We start from the raw sequence: 18,499 nt of genomic DNA, 5'->3' as shown, positions 1-18,499 counted from the left end.
AATAATGAAAACATCTTATGAACTAGGCTCTTCATGGTGTCAGAGCAGAATAACCTGTCAAAGTATTTAAAAACATTTTTATAGCTACTTTTAACTGAGCCTATCTTGTACAAAGAAGAAATTATTTCAGGTAAAGTCTAAGAGTATTTAGGTTCTCAGAGAGTCTGAGACCACAACACATTTTCCTGAAAAATTAGCCGTCAAGATAATTTTAGAACTTAGATTTAGCTATATTCATGGGAGGTTCACACCAAATTGGGTTGATCGTGCTTATTAATCAATTTATGCTGCCCTTGCATTTTCTTAGAAAGCTCCTATTTAACCAGTATAGATGTTTTCTGGTTGACAGTTATAAACCCAGTCACCAGAGTGTGTGAATCACCAGTGGTGAAGTTTAGGTGAAAACCAAAAACCAAGAGATGTCCATTGGGAAACATGAGAACCTACTGATTAAAACTTGCTATGAACTGACAGTGTGGTTGGCAATTTAGTGGACTTAAAGCTAGAAGATTTTGTTTTCTCTTCAAACATGTCAGTGGCAGGCAAATTGTTTAGCCTCTATCCTCTGGTCTATGAATGCCCTGCCTGATTCAGGCTAATAGAGAAAGAAGGGGCAGCTTGACATTGGGTTCTCAGATACTGGCAAGGTAAAATTCTTCCTGGACTTTCATATTGGTTTGGAGTCTCTAACAGCGTGTTGACTTGATTAAGTTTCTGCTACTTCTTTAAAATACTGATAAGGTATGTGCAGAGTCTTTTGCTTGAAGTCTAAGCTTACTTCCTTTCCTTAATAAGTGCTTGTCAAATTGGATTGATTTTATATAATCAGGCCATACTTTTACATTGGAATGATGTGTCCCATTCACTCCTGTATCATTTCTCTTCGAGCATCTGTAGTAAGGGACATGATGAATGAAACAGGCAAGTTCTTGTCCTTATGCCGGGTACTCTGTAAGGCACTGTAGACTTAGAGATGATAAAAATCAATCCTGGACCTCAGGAAACTATGGTGCAGAGGGAAGATAGATGAAAAAAAGTAATTGTAATTCACAATGTGGGCTGTTGTCAGAAGCTACAGTTACCTACCCCGACATCTGCTTTCCCAATTCTCCTTAGAAATCAACCCATTTATATCTGGGTATGTGATCTCCAAGCATAATCAGTTCTATTCCTTGACTTGCTTTGCTGCTAGGTGTGGTCTGGGGAGATGTAAAGGGAGATATATTATGTGGCCTTTCCAAGAGAAATACTTACAGGAAGCTAACTTAGCAGGAGGGGTCCTTTTTCACAGTTGCCTTTCCTTCTGCTTCTGGCCTGAAACTCCAGCAGCTGTCTTGAAACATGAAGTAAATGTAATATGGAATAGAGAGGTGAAGAGATGATAGCAAACAGCAGCTTTACCAACCATGGAATGCTTGCTCCTAATTTGCTTTGTTTTTAGCACAAGAAATAAATTCCTGCCTTGCTTAAGCCACTGTTTTTCTGGAGTTTTCTATTTATGCAGCCAAGCTAAAATCTAACAGATGCAGCATACATTGGGGGATTTCCATAAAGTAACATGAGCGTCCAGAGCAGGATGACCTCACTGTACGCTGGGAGACAGGTAAGTCTCTCTAGGGAAGGAAATCCTTGAATGAACCCTGAAAAATGAATATCAGATTGTCAGGAAGATAAGGTTGGGCAGGACAGAGATGATCTTCTAGGTAAAGGGAAGATGGCTGTGTGCTGAAGTAGTGGTCAGAATGGGGGCCTCCTACAGCCTTGGGAGTGAAAGTATCATATTTCCAGGGCAAGGTAATTGCAAAAGGTCAAAAGAAAGAATCCCAAACTCACCAGGTGCTACCTCCCTTTCTACCCTTATACCCTCCAACCAATTATCTTTAGTATCAAAATATTGAAGAAACTTTAAGATGGCCAAAATCAATTAAATCATTCTTGCTCTGAGAGGGCTTCCATTCTAAGGGAGAGAAGAGCAACAAACATCTGTGAACATAATAAAAAAGTAAACACAGGAAGGGGATGGGAAAGTGTAGAGGGTAGGTGGAAGGGAGGTGACTATTACCCTCAAGGTTCCAACTTTGGTGTTACCCCAAGGCTGCTTTAAAATCCCATCCTACCCAGGGTTTGGGAATAGAAATTGGAGAAGTGAGATGGGGTTGTGAGAACTTTCAAGACCACCCAGTAGCACAGTGGATGGTGGCCTGGCCCCTAGGGAAATCAACAGGTAAGCACTGAAGACATTTTTTGTGGAAGCATCCTATGTTGGACAGACTTAGCCATAGCTAGAGGATGCTTCTTCTGGGAAGGAGAAGGTGCTTTGTGCAACAGAAATGTAGAAAGACATTTGAGAGAGTTCCAGATTAGAATATGAAGCAAACACACTGGGGATTCACAGGCTGTGACTTGCAGCTTGGAGTGGTCTGAGTAATCGTGAAGTCATCTGGCCATATCTCCCCAAAATACTCCTGGTATTTGCTTTTTGAGTCCAAGAGGCTGCAAACTCAACAGGGAACAAGATCAGAAGAAGAAAACCGTAGAATTTGTAGCCTATTAGGGGATCAATTTGGGTAACTGGTATATTGTTTGAGAAGCCTGAGTATAGGAAAAACAGAGAGCATTTATGCAGGGGCTGGGATACTAATTTCAGGAGGTGACTTATCTGAAAGTTTGTAGGAAGTGAAACCAAAATTTGAATTTTCTTTAAGCCCTGGGGAAAGGGTAGAGAAAAAGATGATAAAAAGTGCGTATCTGCTTTGTTCCATATGCCAGGACATAGCGCTGTGTGCTTAGGGCAAGAAGGACTGTACCAAGCGTCACTGTGGTTGGTGGGTATGGGTGGGGGCAGGGAATAGAGAACAAAATGAAGCTAAATATACCAACATGACAGTTCCAGAACAACTTCACCTCCCAAGAAGAATGTGACACTCTGGGTCCCTCCTCCTCTGCAGAAATAATAGATAAAGAAATCTGTTGCTTAGTGAAACAGGTCACGTGAATGGATTGTTCCTGGGAAGACAGAGATTTGGAGCATAATTTCGAAAAGAGATGGGGCTTCAAAGCCATTCATTAGCGATCCAAAGAGCCTTTGTGGTGTCCGTAGGGTCCCTGTGTTTTGGGCTCATGTCTAGCCTTGGAATGCCCTTGTCTGAAAGAGCACAGATGCCAGCATGGGACCTATGTGGACAAATACCCACCTCCAACTTGTCCAAGGATGTTAATGCAAACCACCCACAGGGCTGCAAGTCAGAGAAAAACACTGTTGGCATTTTGCTGTTGCCCCGCCTATCTTTTGTCTGTTAACATGGCATGGCATGGACTCTGGAACTAGTCTGCCTGGGACCTGCCACTTATTAACTGTCAACTAATTTGACCTGGTCAAATTAGTGAGCTTTTCTCAGTCTCCTCTTCAAAGTTGCCTATGTAAAAGGTGCTGTGTGTGTGTGTGTGTGTGTGTAGGTTTTAGAGTATTTCTGGTTAACTTGTGAGAATTTCTTGTGTAACAAGAATACTAGCAGAAAAAGCATTTGATAAAATTCAACACCTATTTATGATAAAAACTCTCACCGAAGTGGGTATAGAGGGAACATATCTCAACATAATAAAAGCTATATATGACAGACCTACAGCCAGCATAGTACTCAATGGTGAAAAACTCAAAAGCTTCCCACTAAAATCTGGGACAAGACAAGGATGCCCACTATCACCACTCCTATTCAACATAGTCCTGGAAATCCTAGCCACAGCAATCAGGCAAGAAAGAGAAATAAAAGGGATCCAAATTGGAAAAGAAGAGCTAAAAGTGTCACTATATGCTGATGACATGTTACTATATATAGAAAACCCTAAAAGGTCCAGACAAAAAGTACTAGAGCTGATCGAAGAATTCAGCAAGGGAGCAGGTTACAAGATTAACGTTCAAAAATCAGTGGCATTTCTTTACACTAACGATGAATCAACAGAAAAAGAAAGTAAAGAAACAATCCCTTTTAAAATAGCACCCAAAGTAATAAAATACCTAGGAATAAATCTAACCGAGGAGGTGAAAGAATTATACACAGAAAACTATAAACCATTGATGAAGAAAATTAAAGAAGACTTTAAAAAATGGAAAGATATCCCATGCTCTTGGATTGGAAGAATCAATATTGTTAAAATGGTCATACTACCCAAGGAAATCTACAGATTTAATGTAATCCCTATCAAATTACCCAGGACATATTTACAAAACTAGAACAAATCATAATAAAATTTATATGAAACCATCAAAGACCCAGAATTGCCAAAGCATTACTGAAGAAAAAGATAGAGGCTAGAGGAATAACTCTCCCAAACTTCTGACAATACTATGGAGCTACAGTCATCAAGACAGCATTGTATTGGTACAAAAAGAGACATGTTGACCAATGGAACAGAACAGAGAGCCCAGAAATGAACCCACAAACTTTTGGTCAACTAATCTTCAACAAAGGAGGCAAGAATATACAATGGAATAAAGACAGTCTCTTCAGCAAATGGTGTTGGGAAAACTGGACAGCAGCATGTAAGTCAGTGAAGCTAGAACACTCCCTTACACCATACACAAAAATCAACTCAAAATGGATCAAAGACTTAAACATAAGACAAGATACAATAAACCTCCTAGAGGAAAATATAGGCAAAACATTATCTGACATACATCTCAAAAATGTTCTCCTAGAACAGACTACTCAAGCAATAGAAATAAAAGCAAGAATAAACAAATGGGACCTAATGAAAATTACAAGCTTCTGCACAGCAAAGGAAACCATAAGTAAAACAAAAAGACAACCTATGGAATGGGAGAAAATTTTTGCAAATGAAACCGACAAAGGCTTGATCTCCGGAATATATAAACAGCTCATACAACTTAGTAAGAAAAAAACAAACAACCCAGTCCAAAAATGGGCAGAAGACCTAAACAAGCAATTCTCCGAGGAAGAAATACAAATGATCAATAGGCACATGAAAAAGTGCTCCATATCACTAATTATCAGAGAAATGCAAATCAAAACTATGATGAGGTATCACCTCACACCAGTCAGAATGGCCACCATTCAAAAATCCACAAATGACAAATGCTGGAGAGGCTGTGGAGAAAAGGGAACCCTCCTCCACTGCTGGTGGGAATGCAATTTGGTGCAGCCACTGTGGAAAACAGTATGGAGATTCCTCAAAAGACTAGGAACAGACTTACCGTATGACCCAGGAATCCCGCTCCTGGGCATATATCCAGAAGGAACCCTAATTCAGGATGACACCTGCACCCCAATGTTCATAGCAGCACTATTTACAATAGCCAAGACATAGAAACAGCCTAAATGTCCATCAACAGATGACTGAATAAAGAAGAGGTATATTTATACAATGGAATACTACTCAGCCATAAAAACCGACAACATAATGCCATTTGCAGCAACATGGATGCTCCTGGAGAATGTCATTCTAAGTGAATTAAGCCAGAAAGAGAAAGAAAAATACCATATGAGATCACTCGTATGTGGAATCTAAAAAAAAAAAAAGCATAAATACAAAACAGAAACAGACTCATAGACATAGAATACAAACTTGTGGTTGCCAAGGGGAAGGGGGTGGGTAGGGATAGACTGGGATTTCAAAATTGTAGAATAGATAAACAAAATGTGACAATGAATATATATATGTTCATGTATGACTGAAAAATTGTGCTCTACACTGGAATTTGACACAACATTGTAAAATGATTATAAATCAATAAAAAATGTTTTAAAAAAACTAAAAAAAAATGCTAATATATTATCTTCCAGGGAGAGTATGATTTTTTTCAGGTTTTTTTCCTACCATTTAGTTATTTGTTGATGATATTTTTTAGTTAAAGACATTTTAACATAGTAAAATAAACCAGGTTTTACTGCTTGATGTATACAATTGTTTTTGCTTAGATTTTTCTCGTTCCAATAGACACAGTTGTATGCCAAATTTATTATACTAGTTTTACAATTAATTTTGGAATCCATTTAGAACTTATTTTTAGACAGTGTATAAATGTAATTCTGAGTAATTTTTTAATCTAAAGATTCAGCCAATTTTCTAAACACTATTGAATAATTCAGTATTTATTAATGTGTGTTCCTTTATTGGATGTTAAATTCTTATATATAACATAGTCTGGTTTTAGCCTCGTGATTCTTGCCAATATCGCACTGTTTAACTAAAGTAGTACTATAATATATTTTAATACTCAGTCATACAAGTCTTCTGGATTAGTTTACCTTTATAAAATCTTCTTACCTGTTTTGTTTGTTTGTTTGTTTGTTTATGTATCCAAATTAACTTTAAGTCATTTTATTTCTAAGAAAATTTCTACTGAAAAAAGGAAATAATTTTAAAATACTCAGTCTCCCAAATAAAGACATGATCTTTTCTTATTACATATTACAGTTTTCTTCATATGGGTCATGCACATCTGAGATTAGACAGTCCACAAATATTTCACAGTTGTCCACTATAAGAGTCTGTAAGATTGTTTCACTTTTGTGTCTGTGCACACACACACACACACACACAGAGGAAAATTAGCATCTAATATAAGCTGCTGCTTTTTAAAAATTATTATTCTGGCCTTTGTAACCAGGTATATGGCTCTCTTTCATTCGGCAAAAGCATCCCTCTTAATGTCTCTTTGTAGATGGTGTTTTAATCTCAACATCCTTGAGCACTTGCAGTGATGTCAAGATGGCAATGGCAACAATGAATCCCAAACTTTCCTGATAGATAACTTCGCTACCCTTTCAAATAAAGAATAGATGGTCAAGTGTCATTTTATGAGTGGCAGCCTTCTCAAAATGTAGAAACAATACAACAGACTGAGACAATAAATAATCATTGTTGGGATCTTTGAACTTAATAAATACCACCCTGTTCCCTGCTGGATTTACAAACCAACTGATAAATAAAACATGAGTCAGCAGATGGAGCACTTCAGTATGGTAACTTGAAGATAGAGCAAAACTGAATCCCCCAGCACAAGCTCCCACTGGTTCAGCTACAGAAAGAAGGAGAAAGAAAGGACAGATCTTTTCCCTAGAATTTTGATAGATGATCTCAAGCCAGAACAGTGAGAGACTGGCTAATACCTTAACCAAAGTAACACTCTTCCCCTTTGGTGGCAGGAGTAAGAGGGTGTTTGGAAAAAAGTTGTTTTTTTGTGTGAAAACCAGGAGGGAAAAGAGATAGTCCCTCTTAAAAATCAAGCCTTTGTGTGCGCTCTCGGCCCGAGAAATAGGCTTACCTTCTTTTTATTGGTCCAATTACTTTTTTTCTCAGGACATATTTCTGTGTCCACCCTGCACCAGACATAGTTCTGGGGTCAGCCCTGAAGACTGAAAACCCCTGCTTTCTTGGAGCTTGCAGGCTGGAAGAGGAAATATAGACCAGAAACAAAACGAAGAGAAATAAATAAATGGTAATATGCCATGAACAATAAAACAGGACAATGGGACCAGATGGGGATGGGCATGGAGCTTGAATCTGCACGAGTCTCTGAGGAGATACTGAGCTAAGGCTCAAATGATACGGAGTAAAAATCAGTCACTTGAAGATCTGGAAGATTAGGGCACCTGGAAGAGGCAGCAGCTGAGTCCCCAGGGCAAGAACAACCTCAAATTGTCCCTGAACTTACATCTTGTGTTCTTGTGAACCTGTAGCCATGTCACAGAGAGGGAGCTTAGAGGGTCTCTGACAAATTGCTGTGGCCCTCAGAGGCTGGGGTGCACTAAATCTTTACTTGTTTAAAGAACATGTAATTGAAATGATTACCTTTACTCTTGGTAAATCCTTATGAGGGAAAGCAAACCCACTTGATCTGGAGGGTTGAGAATGAATACAAACTGAGACCAAAGTCTAAACTCTTAACATTCCTCACACCTGTGACTGGTGGTGTAGGACAGAGACGTCTCTAGCGGCCAAGAGCAGGTAATCCTTCACCATGTGTACCAGGCACTGGGAATAAAGATGTGAGTAAACTTGGTTCCTGCCTCAGTCAGGAGTCTTATGGGGATGATAGATGCTTAGAATATTAAACAGAGCACTGAATTTTCCTGGTTAGGGTTGCTCCTAGGTATTTGATTGTTGTGTGGCCTAAGTGAATAAAATGATTTCCCCCATTCTGTATTTTAACTGGTTATTGCTAGTTGTAGTGGTTTGCAGGGGCTGCCGTAACAAAATACCACAGACTAGGTATCTATTTTCTCACAGCCCCAGAAGCAGGAAGTCAAGAGCAAGGTGTTGGCAGGTCTGGTTTCTTCAGAGGCTTCTCTCCTTGGCTTGTAGATAGTCTTCTTGCTCTGCCCACACATGGTCTTTGCTCTGCACACAAACATGTATGAGTCTCTCCTTGTATTCAAATTTCCTCTTCTAATAAGGACACTGTCAGATTGGATTAAGACCGGCCCTAATGGCCTCATTTTCACTTAATCTCCTTTTTAAAGGCTCTATTTTTCAAATGTAGTCACATTCTGAGATTCTCCGGGGATTAGGGCTTCAACACATGAATTTGGAGGTATACAATTCAGCTCATAACACTTGTAGATAGGGAAATTACTTACTTTTTATAAATTTAAGGAAAATTATTTATTGTTATATATTTATGTATTTATATTTATATATATATTTGGCTACTTTATTGAACTCTTTTACTGATTCTAAAATGATTCTATTTTCTTCCTTTTGAGCTTTCTGGGTACAAAGACATACCATCCTATACATAATAGAAAATTTTTTTCTTTAAGTAATTAGAACCCTTATTTTTGTTTAATATCTAGTTGTATTGGCCAGAACTTTCAGAACAAAATGATAAATAGTGGTCATGAAAGAAAATCTCATTTTAAAACTGATTTTAATGTTAGCATTTCCCCATTAGTATTAATTCAACAAATATTTATTGAGCTCCTATAATGTTTCAGGCTTAGTTCTAGGTGCTGAGGATACAGAGAGGTGAACAAAATAGAAATTCCTGCCTGCATGGGGCTTACATTTCAGTTGGGAGAGACAGACACTAAACAACATTGCTAAGAAAGACACATAGTACATTAGAAGGTGGTAAGTCCTGTAGAGATGAAAAATGCAGGGAATGGGAATGAAAAACACTGAAGTGGGTTGAAATTTTTGTGAGTGATTAGGGAATGCTAAGCTGACATTGTGCAAGTCGGAGAGTGGATAACCAGGGAATAGTATCGAAGGCAGAGGGAACAGCAAGTGCAAAGGCCCTGTGGTGGAAATACGCCTGATATGTTTGAGGAACTGGCTGGAAACTAAATGTTGCTGTTGTGACAGGGAGAGTGGTAGGAGATGAGGTAAGAGAAAATAAGGGGCTGGATTGTGTAAGATCTAGGAGGCCATTAAATTTTATTCTTAGTGAAATCAGGAGTCATAAAAAAAAGCTTGAGCAGAGAAGAGACATGATCCTGTAGTATTTTAACAGGGTCCCTCTGGATGTTGTGTTGAGAATCGATTACAAAGAAGGGAAAAAGATGCAGATAGGCTAGTTAGGAGGCTGTTGCAATTACACAAGCAAAAAATAATGACATGGACCAGGATGACAGCAGTAGAGGGAAGCAAAGAGAGTCTGAATATGTGTTGGAGATAGGATCAAATTGTGTGGGTGGCATAAGATAAAGAAAAGAAACGAGAATTAAACCTTCTCGAAGGTTCCTGGTTTGAAAAACTGAGTAAGGAGAATTGCCATTGTGAATATATGGCATTGTGGGAGGAAAAGGTTTATGGGGGAAGCTAACAGATCCTAATCTTGATATATCTAATAGACATCCAAATAGAGATGTTGAGTAGGCAATTTTATTTGAAATCTGGAGTTCAGGGGAAAGCTCTATGCTAAAGATACCAACATAGATGTTGTTGATATGTAGTTGACCACGGGAGTGGATGATAGCACGAAAGGTATGAGTATAGATACAGTAGACTAGAGGTCCAAGGACTGAGCCCTGGTATACTTCAACATTTAGGGATTGAGGAGGGATGAAGAGCCAGCAGCTGAGAAGCAACTACTATGATAGGAGGAAAATACGGAATGTAGTATCCTGGGAGACAAAGTGTCTCAAGAGGATGGAATAATCAATGATGTGGAATACAGATGATGGGTCATAAAAGAAAGAATTGGTTTTGCAAAAGGACTTAGCAAAGGGGAAGTCAGTAGTGACTTTGACCAGAATAATTTTACTGTGATGGTATAGGTGAAAGCCTGATTGGAACAGGCTTAAGAGAGAATAGGAGGGAAATTAGAGAAAACTAGTGTCAATAATGCTTTCAAAGAATTTATTTGAGAAATAGAGCAGTACCTGAAATGAGAACTGAAGAGAGTATCTTAAGAGCTTTTATAAAAATTGATTTTCCCGATGTGTAATTTGTATACTATAAATGTACCCATTTTGAATGTTCATTTTGATGAGTTTTGACAAACTTATATACCCATGAAACCACACCATAACTTAAGTAAAGAACATTTATATCATTCCCCTAAAGTTCCCCGCTGTCCCTTCCCAGTCAGTCCCTCCACTCCTGACCCAGGCAACCACGAATCTGCTTTCTGTCACTACAGATTATATTTGCCTTTTATAGAATTTCATTTAAATGGAATCATACAGTATGTACTCCTTTGTGTGTGGAATTTTTTACCCAATAATAATTTTTTAAAAAAGATTTGTCCATGCTGTTGAGTGTTTAGCCCTTTTATTTCTGGTTAGTATTCTTTTGTCTGTATATATTACAATCTGTTTATCCATTCACCTGATGATAGACTTTTTATTCTTTCCAGTTTTGGATGGTTATGAATTGATGTGCTGTAATTGTTTGTTTTCACCTATGTGTTCGTTTCTATTATGTAAATCTTTTAGAAATGGAGTTACCAGGTGAAATGGTAAACGTCTGTGCAACTTTATAAGAAAACTGCCAACTTGTTTTCTACAGTAACTCTATGATTTTCATACCAGAGGTATAAGAGTTCCAGTTGCTCCAAATTCTTCTAACATTTGGGATTATCAATCTCTTAAATTTTAGTTAGTCTAGTGGGTATGTAGTGGGTGTCTTGTGGTTTTCTATATCTTCATAAGGCAGTTTTGGCAATGTGGAATTTGCAAGGAATTTGTTTACTTCATTAAAGTTGTCAAATGTATTGTTCTAATGTTATTCATAATGTGCACTTACTTTGCCTCTAATGCCTGTGTGATCTGAGGTGATGCCTTTGCTCTCATTCCTGATACTGATATTTTGTTGTTGTTGATGATTAGTTTAGGTAGGGTCTCATCAAATGTGTTTAGTATTTTTAAAGTACTAACTTAAAAAATTTTGAGATATAATTGATGTATATAACATTATGTTTGTTTCAAGTATACAATCAACTTGATCCTCTGTATCTATGAATTTGATTTTGGTGGTTTTTTTGTTTGTTTGTTTTTTATTTGGTTTTCTTTCAGGCTCCACATAAATGAAATCAGATGATATTGGTCTTTCTCTGTCTGATTTTTTTCACTTAGGTTAATGCCTTCAAAGTCATCCATATTATCACAAATGGCAAGTTTTTCTTCTCTTTATGTCTGAATAATATTCCATCCTCAGCTTTGTTTATCTCAAAAAGTTCTTATTTTACCTTCATTTGAAAAGCTATTTTTACTGTGTGTAGAATTACTGGAATTACAGATCCCCTCACTCCTTTAAAAATACAATTACATTGTCTTCTGGCTTGCATAGTTTCTGATGAGAATTTGTGTGTTATCTTTGTTCCTCTGTGCAAAGGTCTTTATTCTTTGGTTGCATTTAAGATGTTCTCTTTATCATTGATTTTTATCTGTTTGATTATTACATGCCTTTGAATGTTTTGTGTAAATATGTGGATGTATTCTGCTTGAGATTTGTTTTGTTTTTTGAGTCAGTGGGCTTAAAGTTTTAGTCATATTTGGAAAAATTTCAGCCATTATTATTTTCATTCCTTCTGATACTACAATTACAAAGGTATTAGACTATTTAATATTACTCCAGAGGTCACTGAAGCTCTGGTAATTTTATTTTCAGCCTCATATCTCTTAGTGTTTTGTTTTGGATAAATTCTATAGTAGTGCCTTCAAGTCTATTGACTTTTTTTTTGCAATGTCTAATCCAGTGTTCATCCCATTCAGTAAAATTCTCATTTCAAATATTGTAGTTTTTAATCTCTAGACATTTCCTTAGGTTCATTTAAATAGCTTCCATTTCTTTCTTCATTACATTAATATTTTCCTATAAATATTTGCACATAATCTCAATAGTGCTTTAACACCATTGTCTACAGTTCCATCACCTCTGTTATTTCTGGGTTAGTGTCAATTCACAGATTTTTCCCCCAGTTATCTGTCACATTGCCTTCCCCTTAGCATATCCATTTTTCATTTTTAAGATCTCTAACTGCTTTCTTTACAGAGTGCTTTTTCTTAATCCATATATATGATACCTTCTCTGTTCCTTTGAGAATATTACCTTTTATAAAAGGTTCTTATTTGTTTATTCTATTAACTGTGTATCTTCAAGTGTTAACTCTCCTATTTGTTGAGTTTGTATTTTATCCAGGTGTTTGTGATTCTGTATTTATGCTTCTCTCAGATTCCTTCCTCTTTTTATATGGTTGCTACTGTACATTGCAGTTACTTTCAGTTATTTTAGGGGAGAGGTAAATTGTTTAGTAGCTGGGCAGCATGTGCCAGTAGCTCATCTTCTGGGTAAGTGGAATTACCTCTTCCCCCAGGATATAACTAGACTCCCACGGGACCTCCCTGTGTTTCGCACCTAAACATTCGCATTTCTTACTGCAACCTCAGAAGCAAAAGTCTACTGCTTATATCTTGCCCCAAGTTAGGGATGAATGGGTGGATAGGAAAAAACTATTGTCATGGATGCTCTCTGAGTCTAGTGATCAGCTGACTCATCCTCTAGATACTGTTCCTGATGTACACTGCTTCTGCATTTGAAGTTTTCTAGACCCACTTCCAACTTACACAAAGTCTTCTCATGTATTATTACAGAGTGATGTTTACTTCCATTAATTCATTCCTTTTTGCTTTATATCTTTAAAGGACTTCTGAACAAATTTGTTCTACAATAAAATTTTCTTATTTTCTGGAGTGATTATTAAGATTTTCTTAATCTTTCTGTCATTTCATAATCAGTATTTGAATTTCTTCTGTATTTTTATTATCACTTCTTCAGATTTATTTGTTTTATTACTTCTGTTTTCTTACTAAAAATTTGCCAGAATTTTATGTTCCATAGAGTTGATTTCAAATACCTAATTTCTATAATTGTTAATTTTTTGATTTATGTTTTCCAGTTATCCTGATTTCCTTTTTTCTAAATATCTTGTTTATTTCCATTCTATTTTATTTAATAATAAAAATATTGAAATCAGTAATTTTGCTCATATCTCAGTTTTAGCTATATCTTAAGTTTTGATTTCTAGCATTTCTTAACAATTATTTTCTAAATTATTTGTTTTGAAAATTTGACTATTAAGTCAAAGATGAAATGGGAAGGCTTTGTAATTTGTAATTACTAAGGTTTTAAAAAAGCTTTTTTTTTCTGTAAGTCTCAGCAAATATCTCATCATTTATCATTGATTCTGATTGTGCTAATCCTTATATCAACTTCTGAACTCATCTCAGTATTAATTATTAAGGTCAGAATGATGAGAAATAAGACTTCTGGCTTGACATAAAGCAAGTGATTGATAATGGGAGACAGGTGGTTCCCCAAAGACTATCTAGAGTGCTACGTGAATGGGGAAAGAGAGGTATGGATTCTGGATGGCAAACAAAAATATCCACTAGAGTGGACTGATTTTCCTTTTTTATTCTATTAAGAATGTCATAGTGGCTGCAACATTATCTTAGCAAACACTATTAATAATACAGAAGTGAATAACAAAAACAACAATTTTATGTTTGCCTGTTAACTCATTTTTAAAACTCATTTTCTCCTCACACCATCCATGTGAAATAATTAGGATTTATATTATTGTTCTTATATTGCAGATGTGGAAAATGAGGCTCATAGAGATGAAATAATTTCTCCAATGTTCCACACTTATTCTGGTGGTAGTTATTTCTCAGGCTAGCCAAGACAGTACACTTTCCAACTGCAAATTCAACTAAACATCCTTTGTCTTCTTTACCTTTACTCCAATGAAGTTTTCTCATTTTAAAATTGCCATATAATTTTTGGTACCAATTACCCTATTTTGAATTGCTACCAAAAAACCTATCATTTTCACCATATGATTACTTTTTTTTAGGGGTAAATTATAGATAGTCTTAACCTCATAATTCTGGTTAGGCTGATGTGGGTAAATAATATGATGTTCTTTTCAATAGCATATTTTAAAATGGTGTCACATTGTTTATTGCATTTCTTTTGTGCTATTCTCCATGTTCTAGGTTTAATGGTTTAAAAATCTTATAATTTTGTAAACCAATTTATAAAGATTGTTTTATATTTGCTAAAATAGTGCTTTCTATAATCTCACAATTTGGTAACAGTATTCAGTTTTTTAAATTATGACTCCCTAGTTTTCTACCATTTAGTAGGGTCAAGAATTTTTTCAGTTGAAATTTTCAAGCAAGATACATGCTTGGTTTTTAATACTTTGATGCTGCAGTGACAGGACCATTTTCATTAAGAATAAATGCTTTAACTCTATTCCTTAGGATTTAATTTTATTTCTTGCACTTATATACATTGCCATATATAGTAGTAAAAATTTCCAGTAGCTTGACAAACTGTGTTTTGCAGTTGGCATAAAAGTGCAAATCATTCATCACAAAGATTCATGATATGATGATCATGTTTTAGCTTAACACCATGATCAGAATCATCTACTTTTCTATTTCTATTTTTAGCCAAACTCAGCAACAACTAAGTCAGTGCCTTAGATATAGGTCCTACTTTATCATACAATTCCTTATCATATGAGACTCTCTTCTTCCTCTGAGAAATATCAGCGTGTATTTTATTTTATCTGACTCAGAATATCAATATTTGAAGTGTCACAAACTTATAAAATCCTTAATAATACAGAATAAGTTGGGAATATGGAGCTGAGCTTTAATCTTGAAAAATGACTCATACTCAATTTTTAAATTTCATTAGAAAAGATGTCTATTTCTTAATGTTTATATATGTAAAAAGAGCAAAATGACAGATTGAAAGTTAGCTGGCTTTGGGTTTGGAAGGTTCTAGCTCTGGCATGGGCTCTAGCATGAGGTAGCTGGGAAACACTGAGCTGGATACTTAGGTCTCTGAGCTTGTTTTCTCATGCATTTATGAGAATAATAACATTTGTGTGATCCCGAAGAGTAGCTGAGAGGCTCAGATGAGATCATATATACAGAAGGGAGCTGCCAAAATGTAATGCAGCATGGTGGCCACGTTAGCTTGTGTACGCGTCGGGTTTCAGGCCTGAATGTAAACAGTGCCCCACCAGCCCATGTTGGAAGGGAGAAGGAGAAAAGCCTATGAGGGAAGGGCCCCTTTATTTTAAAAAATTCTGAATTTGATTGGTCAAGACATGCCCTCTTCTACGTTGCAGAGGACAGCAGCATCATGGCTACATCGTGTTCACTCTGGTATTGTCCCTCTTGCTTCCAGGGAGGGATACTTTAGGAATTCCCAAGTGCTTCCTCATGACTCTGACACTCTATTAAATGGTAGTCCATCTTCTTGATATTTTAATTGTGATTGCTAAACATACAACGTAGCTCTTACGCTGATTTTTGAAGCATTTAAAATATTTTTTCTCTTACGGTTTTATTTTATATTTGTGACTATTTTTAATAAGCATATCAGTTATTTTCGTCAAACTGTCATCATTCAGATGATTCATTCAGATTAATTATCCTAGTAACTTCATTATGGAAACATCTATGTAACACTTAAGATATAGATCGCTTCTGGGTGCAGAGAATACTAAATCAAATAAGATACGGCCTTATTCCAGCAACTTTGTATTCAAATTAGGAAAATGGAGACCCAAACAACTAACTCTAATAGAATGTGATAAGAGCTACATGAAATGACATAAATAGAGTGATAAATAGAGCTCTAGCTTGGCCTGGACACCAATGTACATGTTTAAAAAAATTAGGTGGTTTAAAAAAATTTCAGGTAGAGTGCAAAGCTCTGACATTTAAATACATCAAGTAATTCTGTTTATCTAGGGTAGAGTCCACAAATTGGTGGCTGCAGGCTAAATTTGCTTGCATATGTGTTTATTTTGGCTCATAGAATATTTTTAAAAATTTGAACGAACACAAAAACATTACGAGGTTTCATACAAAAGTCCAAATTTCTCAGTTTCTCTTGAAATTTTTTTTAAAGATTTGCCATTAGTCCTTAACTAATGTCCATAACATTAGTCATATTTTGTACATGACGACAGATGAATAGAGTCTGCCTGCCTTAAAAAAGGCCAAGTGCTCTCAAGTTCACCACTAGCTGTGCCATTTCACACACCCCTCTGCTTGTCATTTCTGCAGCACCCACGTTGGCTCCCATCTCACGGCCTCTGCATTTGCTGGCCTCTTCTTCCCCCTCCATTCATTCAGGCCTCTGGTGAAAGGTCACCTTATTCATAGAGGCTTTCCCTGACCTCCCACCCTAAAAGGACGCACTTACCTCATCACTATCCCTTTATCCTACTTAACTGTTCTTTGAGATACTTACTGCCATATGGGATATTATGTATTTTTTGTATGCTTACTTATTTATTAAATATGCCCCTCTGATGGAACACACGCTTTATGAGATCTGGGCCTTTGTTTTGTTAACCGTGTTTTTCTTGCCACCTATCCAAGTGTGTAGCACAGAACAGCCAATAAACATGTGTTGAGTGAATGCTGCTGAATGTATACACAATGTGTGTATAATGTACATTACATCTGAAACATACAAAAATGTTAACATCTACAGTATGTATTGTAATGACCTGAGAAACTGTTCTCAGAGTCTGATTACCTGAATAGTGAAAAAAGAACCCTGTTTGATCATGAATGCTACGATTCAAGAGGCTGTGGAATGCACATGATTTGGGACATACCGTGCCATTTGGATCAAGCTGAAATTCTGAGCATTTCATAATTTCTCCCTAACACTTGACAATATAACTCTCCCACCAGTGTATTGTAGTTTTATTTCAGATCATATGAAAACCACAGTTATGGAGGTGAAGGGGATGTAGAAAATAACACATTTTATGGCTTTTGTTTATGAATTCTCATACTCCCTGTAGAGCTCTGCGTTGGAAGTAAAAATTTGTCCGGGAGAATCAAGATAAAGAATTGAAGAAATGTTTGACAGGATAGATGAGAAGGAAATGGGGGAGGGAACATGTTGAGTCCAGATAAGTTATACCACAGTGTAAAAGTAAGCTCCCATAATCCCCCTGCCCTCATTGTGCCCTCAGCAAATGACACAAATATGGAAAGATTTATGTAATTCAGTGAGTCTCACACTGTTAGGAAGAAATATGGGACTGAGGGAGTGAGTGTCGCTGTGAAACCCTGACTGTGAACTTGGCTTTTCACTAGCCTGACTGTGTGGTACGTGTGTGTGTGTGTGTGTGTGTGTGTGTGTACTCCCCAAACAATTAAGAAATATTTCGTTTTGTTCCGTAGCAGATCTGCCTCATTCCCATGTATTACCACCAACTCTTCTTTCTTCTTACAACTCAAAGAAAAAGGATAAACTCCCTATTCATGATTTCTTCCCCATCTATGACTTAATGGCTCCCCAACTGTGCTATTCTCTCTGCTTTGTAATTGTAAGGCATTCTCATTTATCCAGAAAATGTTTATCGAGTGCCTACTAGTTCTAAGCACTAGGGATATACCATGGAACAACAGATAAAGCTTTCTGAACACTTTCCATGACCTGAGTAAGCTCCATGGAGAATTTTTACAGATACTGGTTGAAAAATGCATCAAAGAAGGATGTTGAGAAAAAGTAAACAAATGATATTGCTTTCCTGCAAAAGATAGACACTTAATCCTGGTGTTCTGTGGAAAATCTCACTGTAAGATGTATAGGGAGGTATGTATGCCAGTGGTTCTCTATCAAAATAAGTACAAATTCTAACACCAAGAAGAATGTCTCAGAAGAAGCCAGGACCAGATGTTTTAAGACATATGCATAAACGGCACACAGGAATGTGCTTATATATTTTATCAGTCTTATATCTTCAGGCTGAGATGCCTAACCCTGAGAAATAAGAGGAGTATGCCAACATTGTATAGAAAGTCCTCAGCCCCTCTTGCTGCTTCAAGAAGGAAATAAAAACATTATTTTGGAAACCAGCTGAGTAGGTGGTTCCCTGAGTATGATAGATCTCTTTTTTTAGGGACATTTTAATCAGCAAATTATTGAGATGACATCATGTATTGTTTTTAGCTGAATTCTGTTGCAGAAAGTGTGTAGG

The sequence above is a fragment of the Vicugna pacos genome, chromosome 14 (assembly GCF_048564905.1).
Source record: "Vicugna pacos chromosome 14, VicPac4, whole genome shotgun sequence".
Lineage (NCBI taxonomy): Eukaryota > Metazoa > Chordata > Mammalia > Artiodactyla > Camelidae > Vicugna > Vicugna pacos.
Note: the sequence above shows the minus strand (reverse complement) of the source record.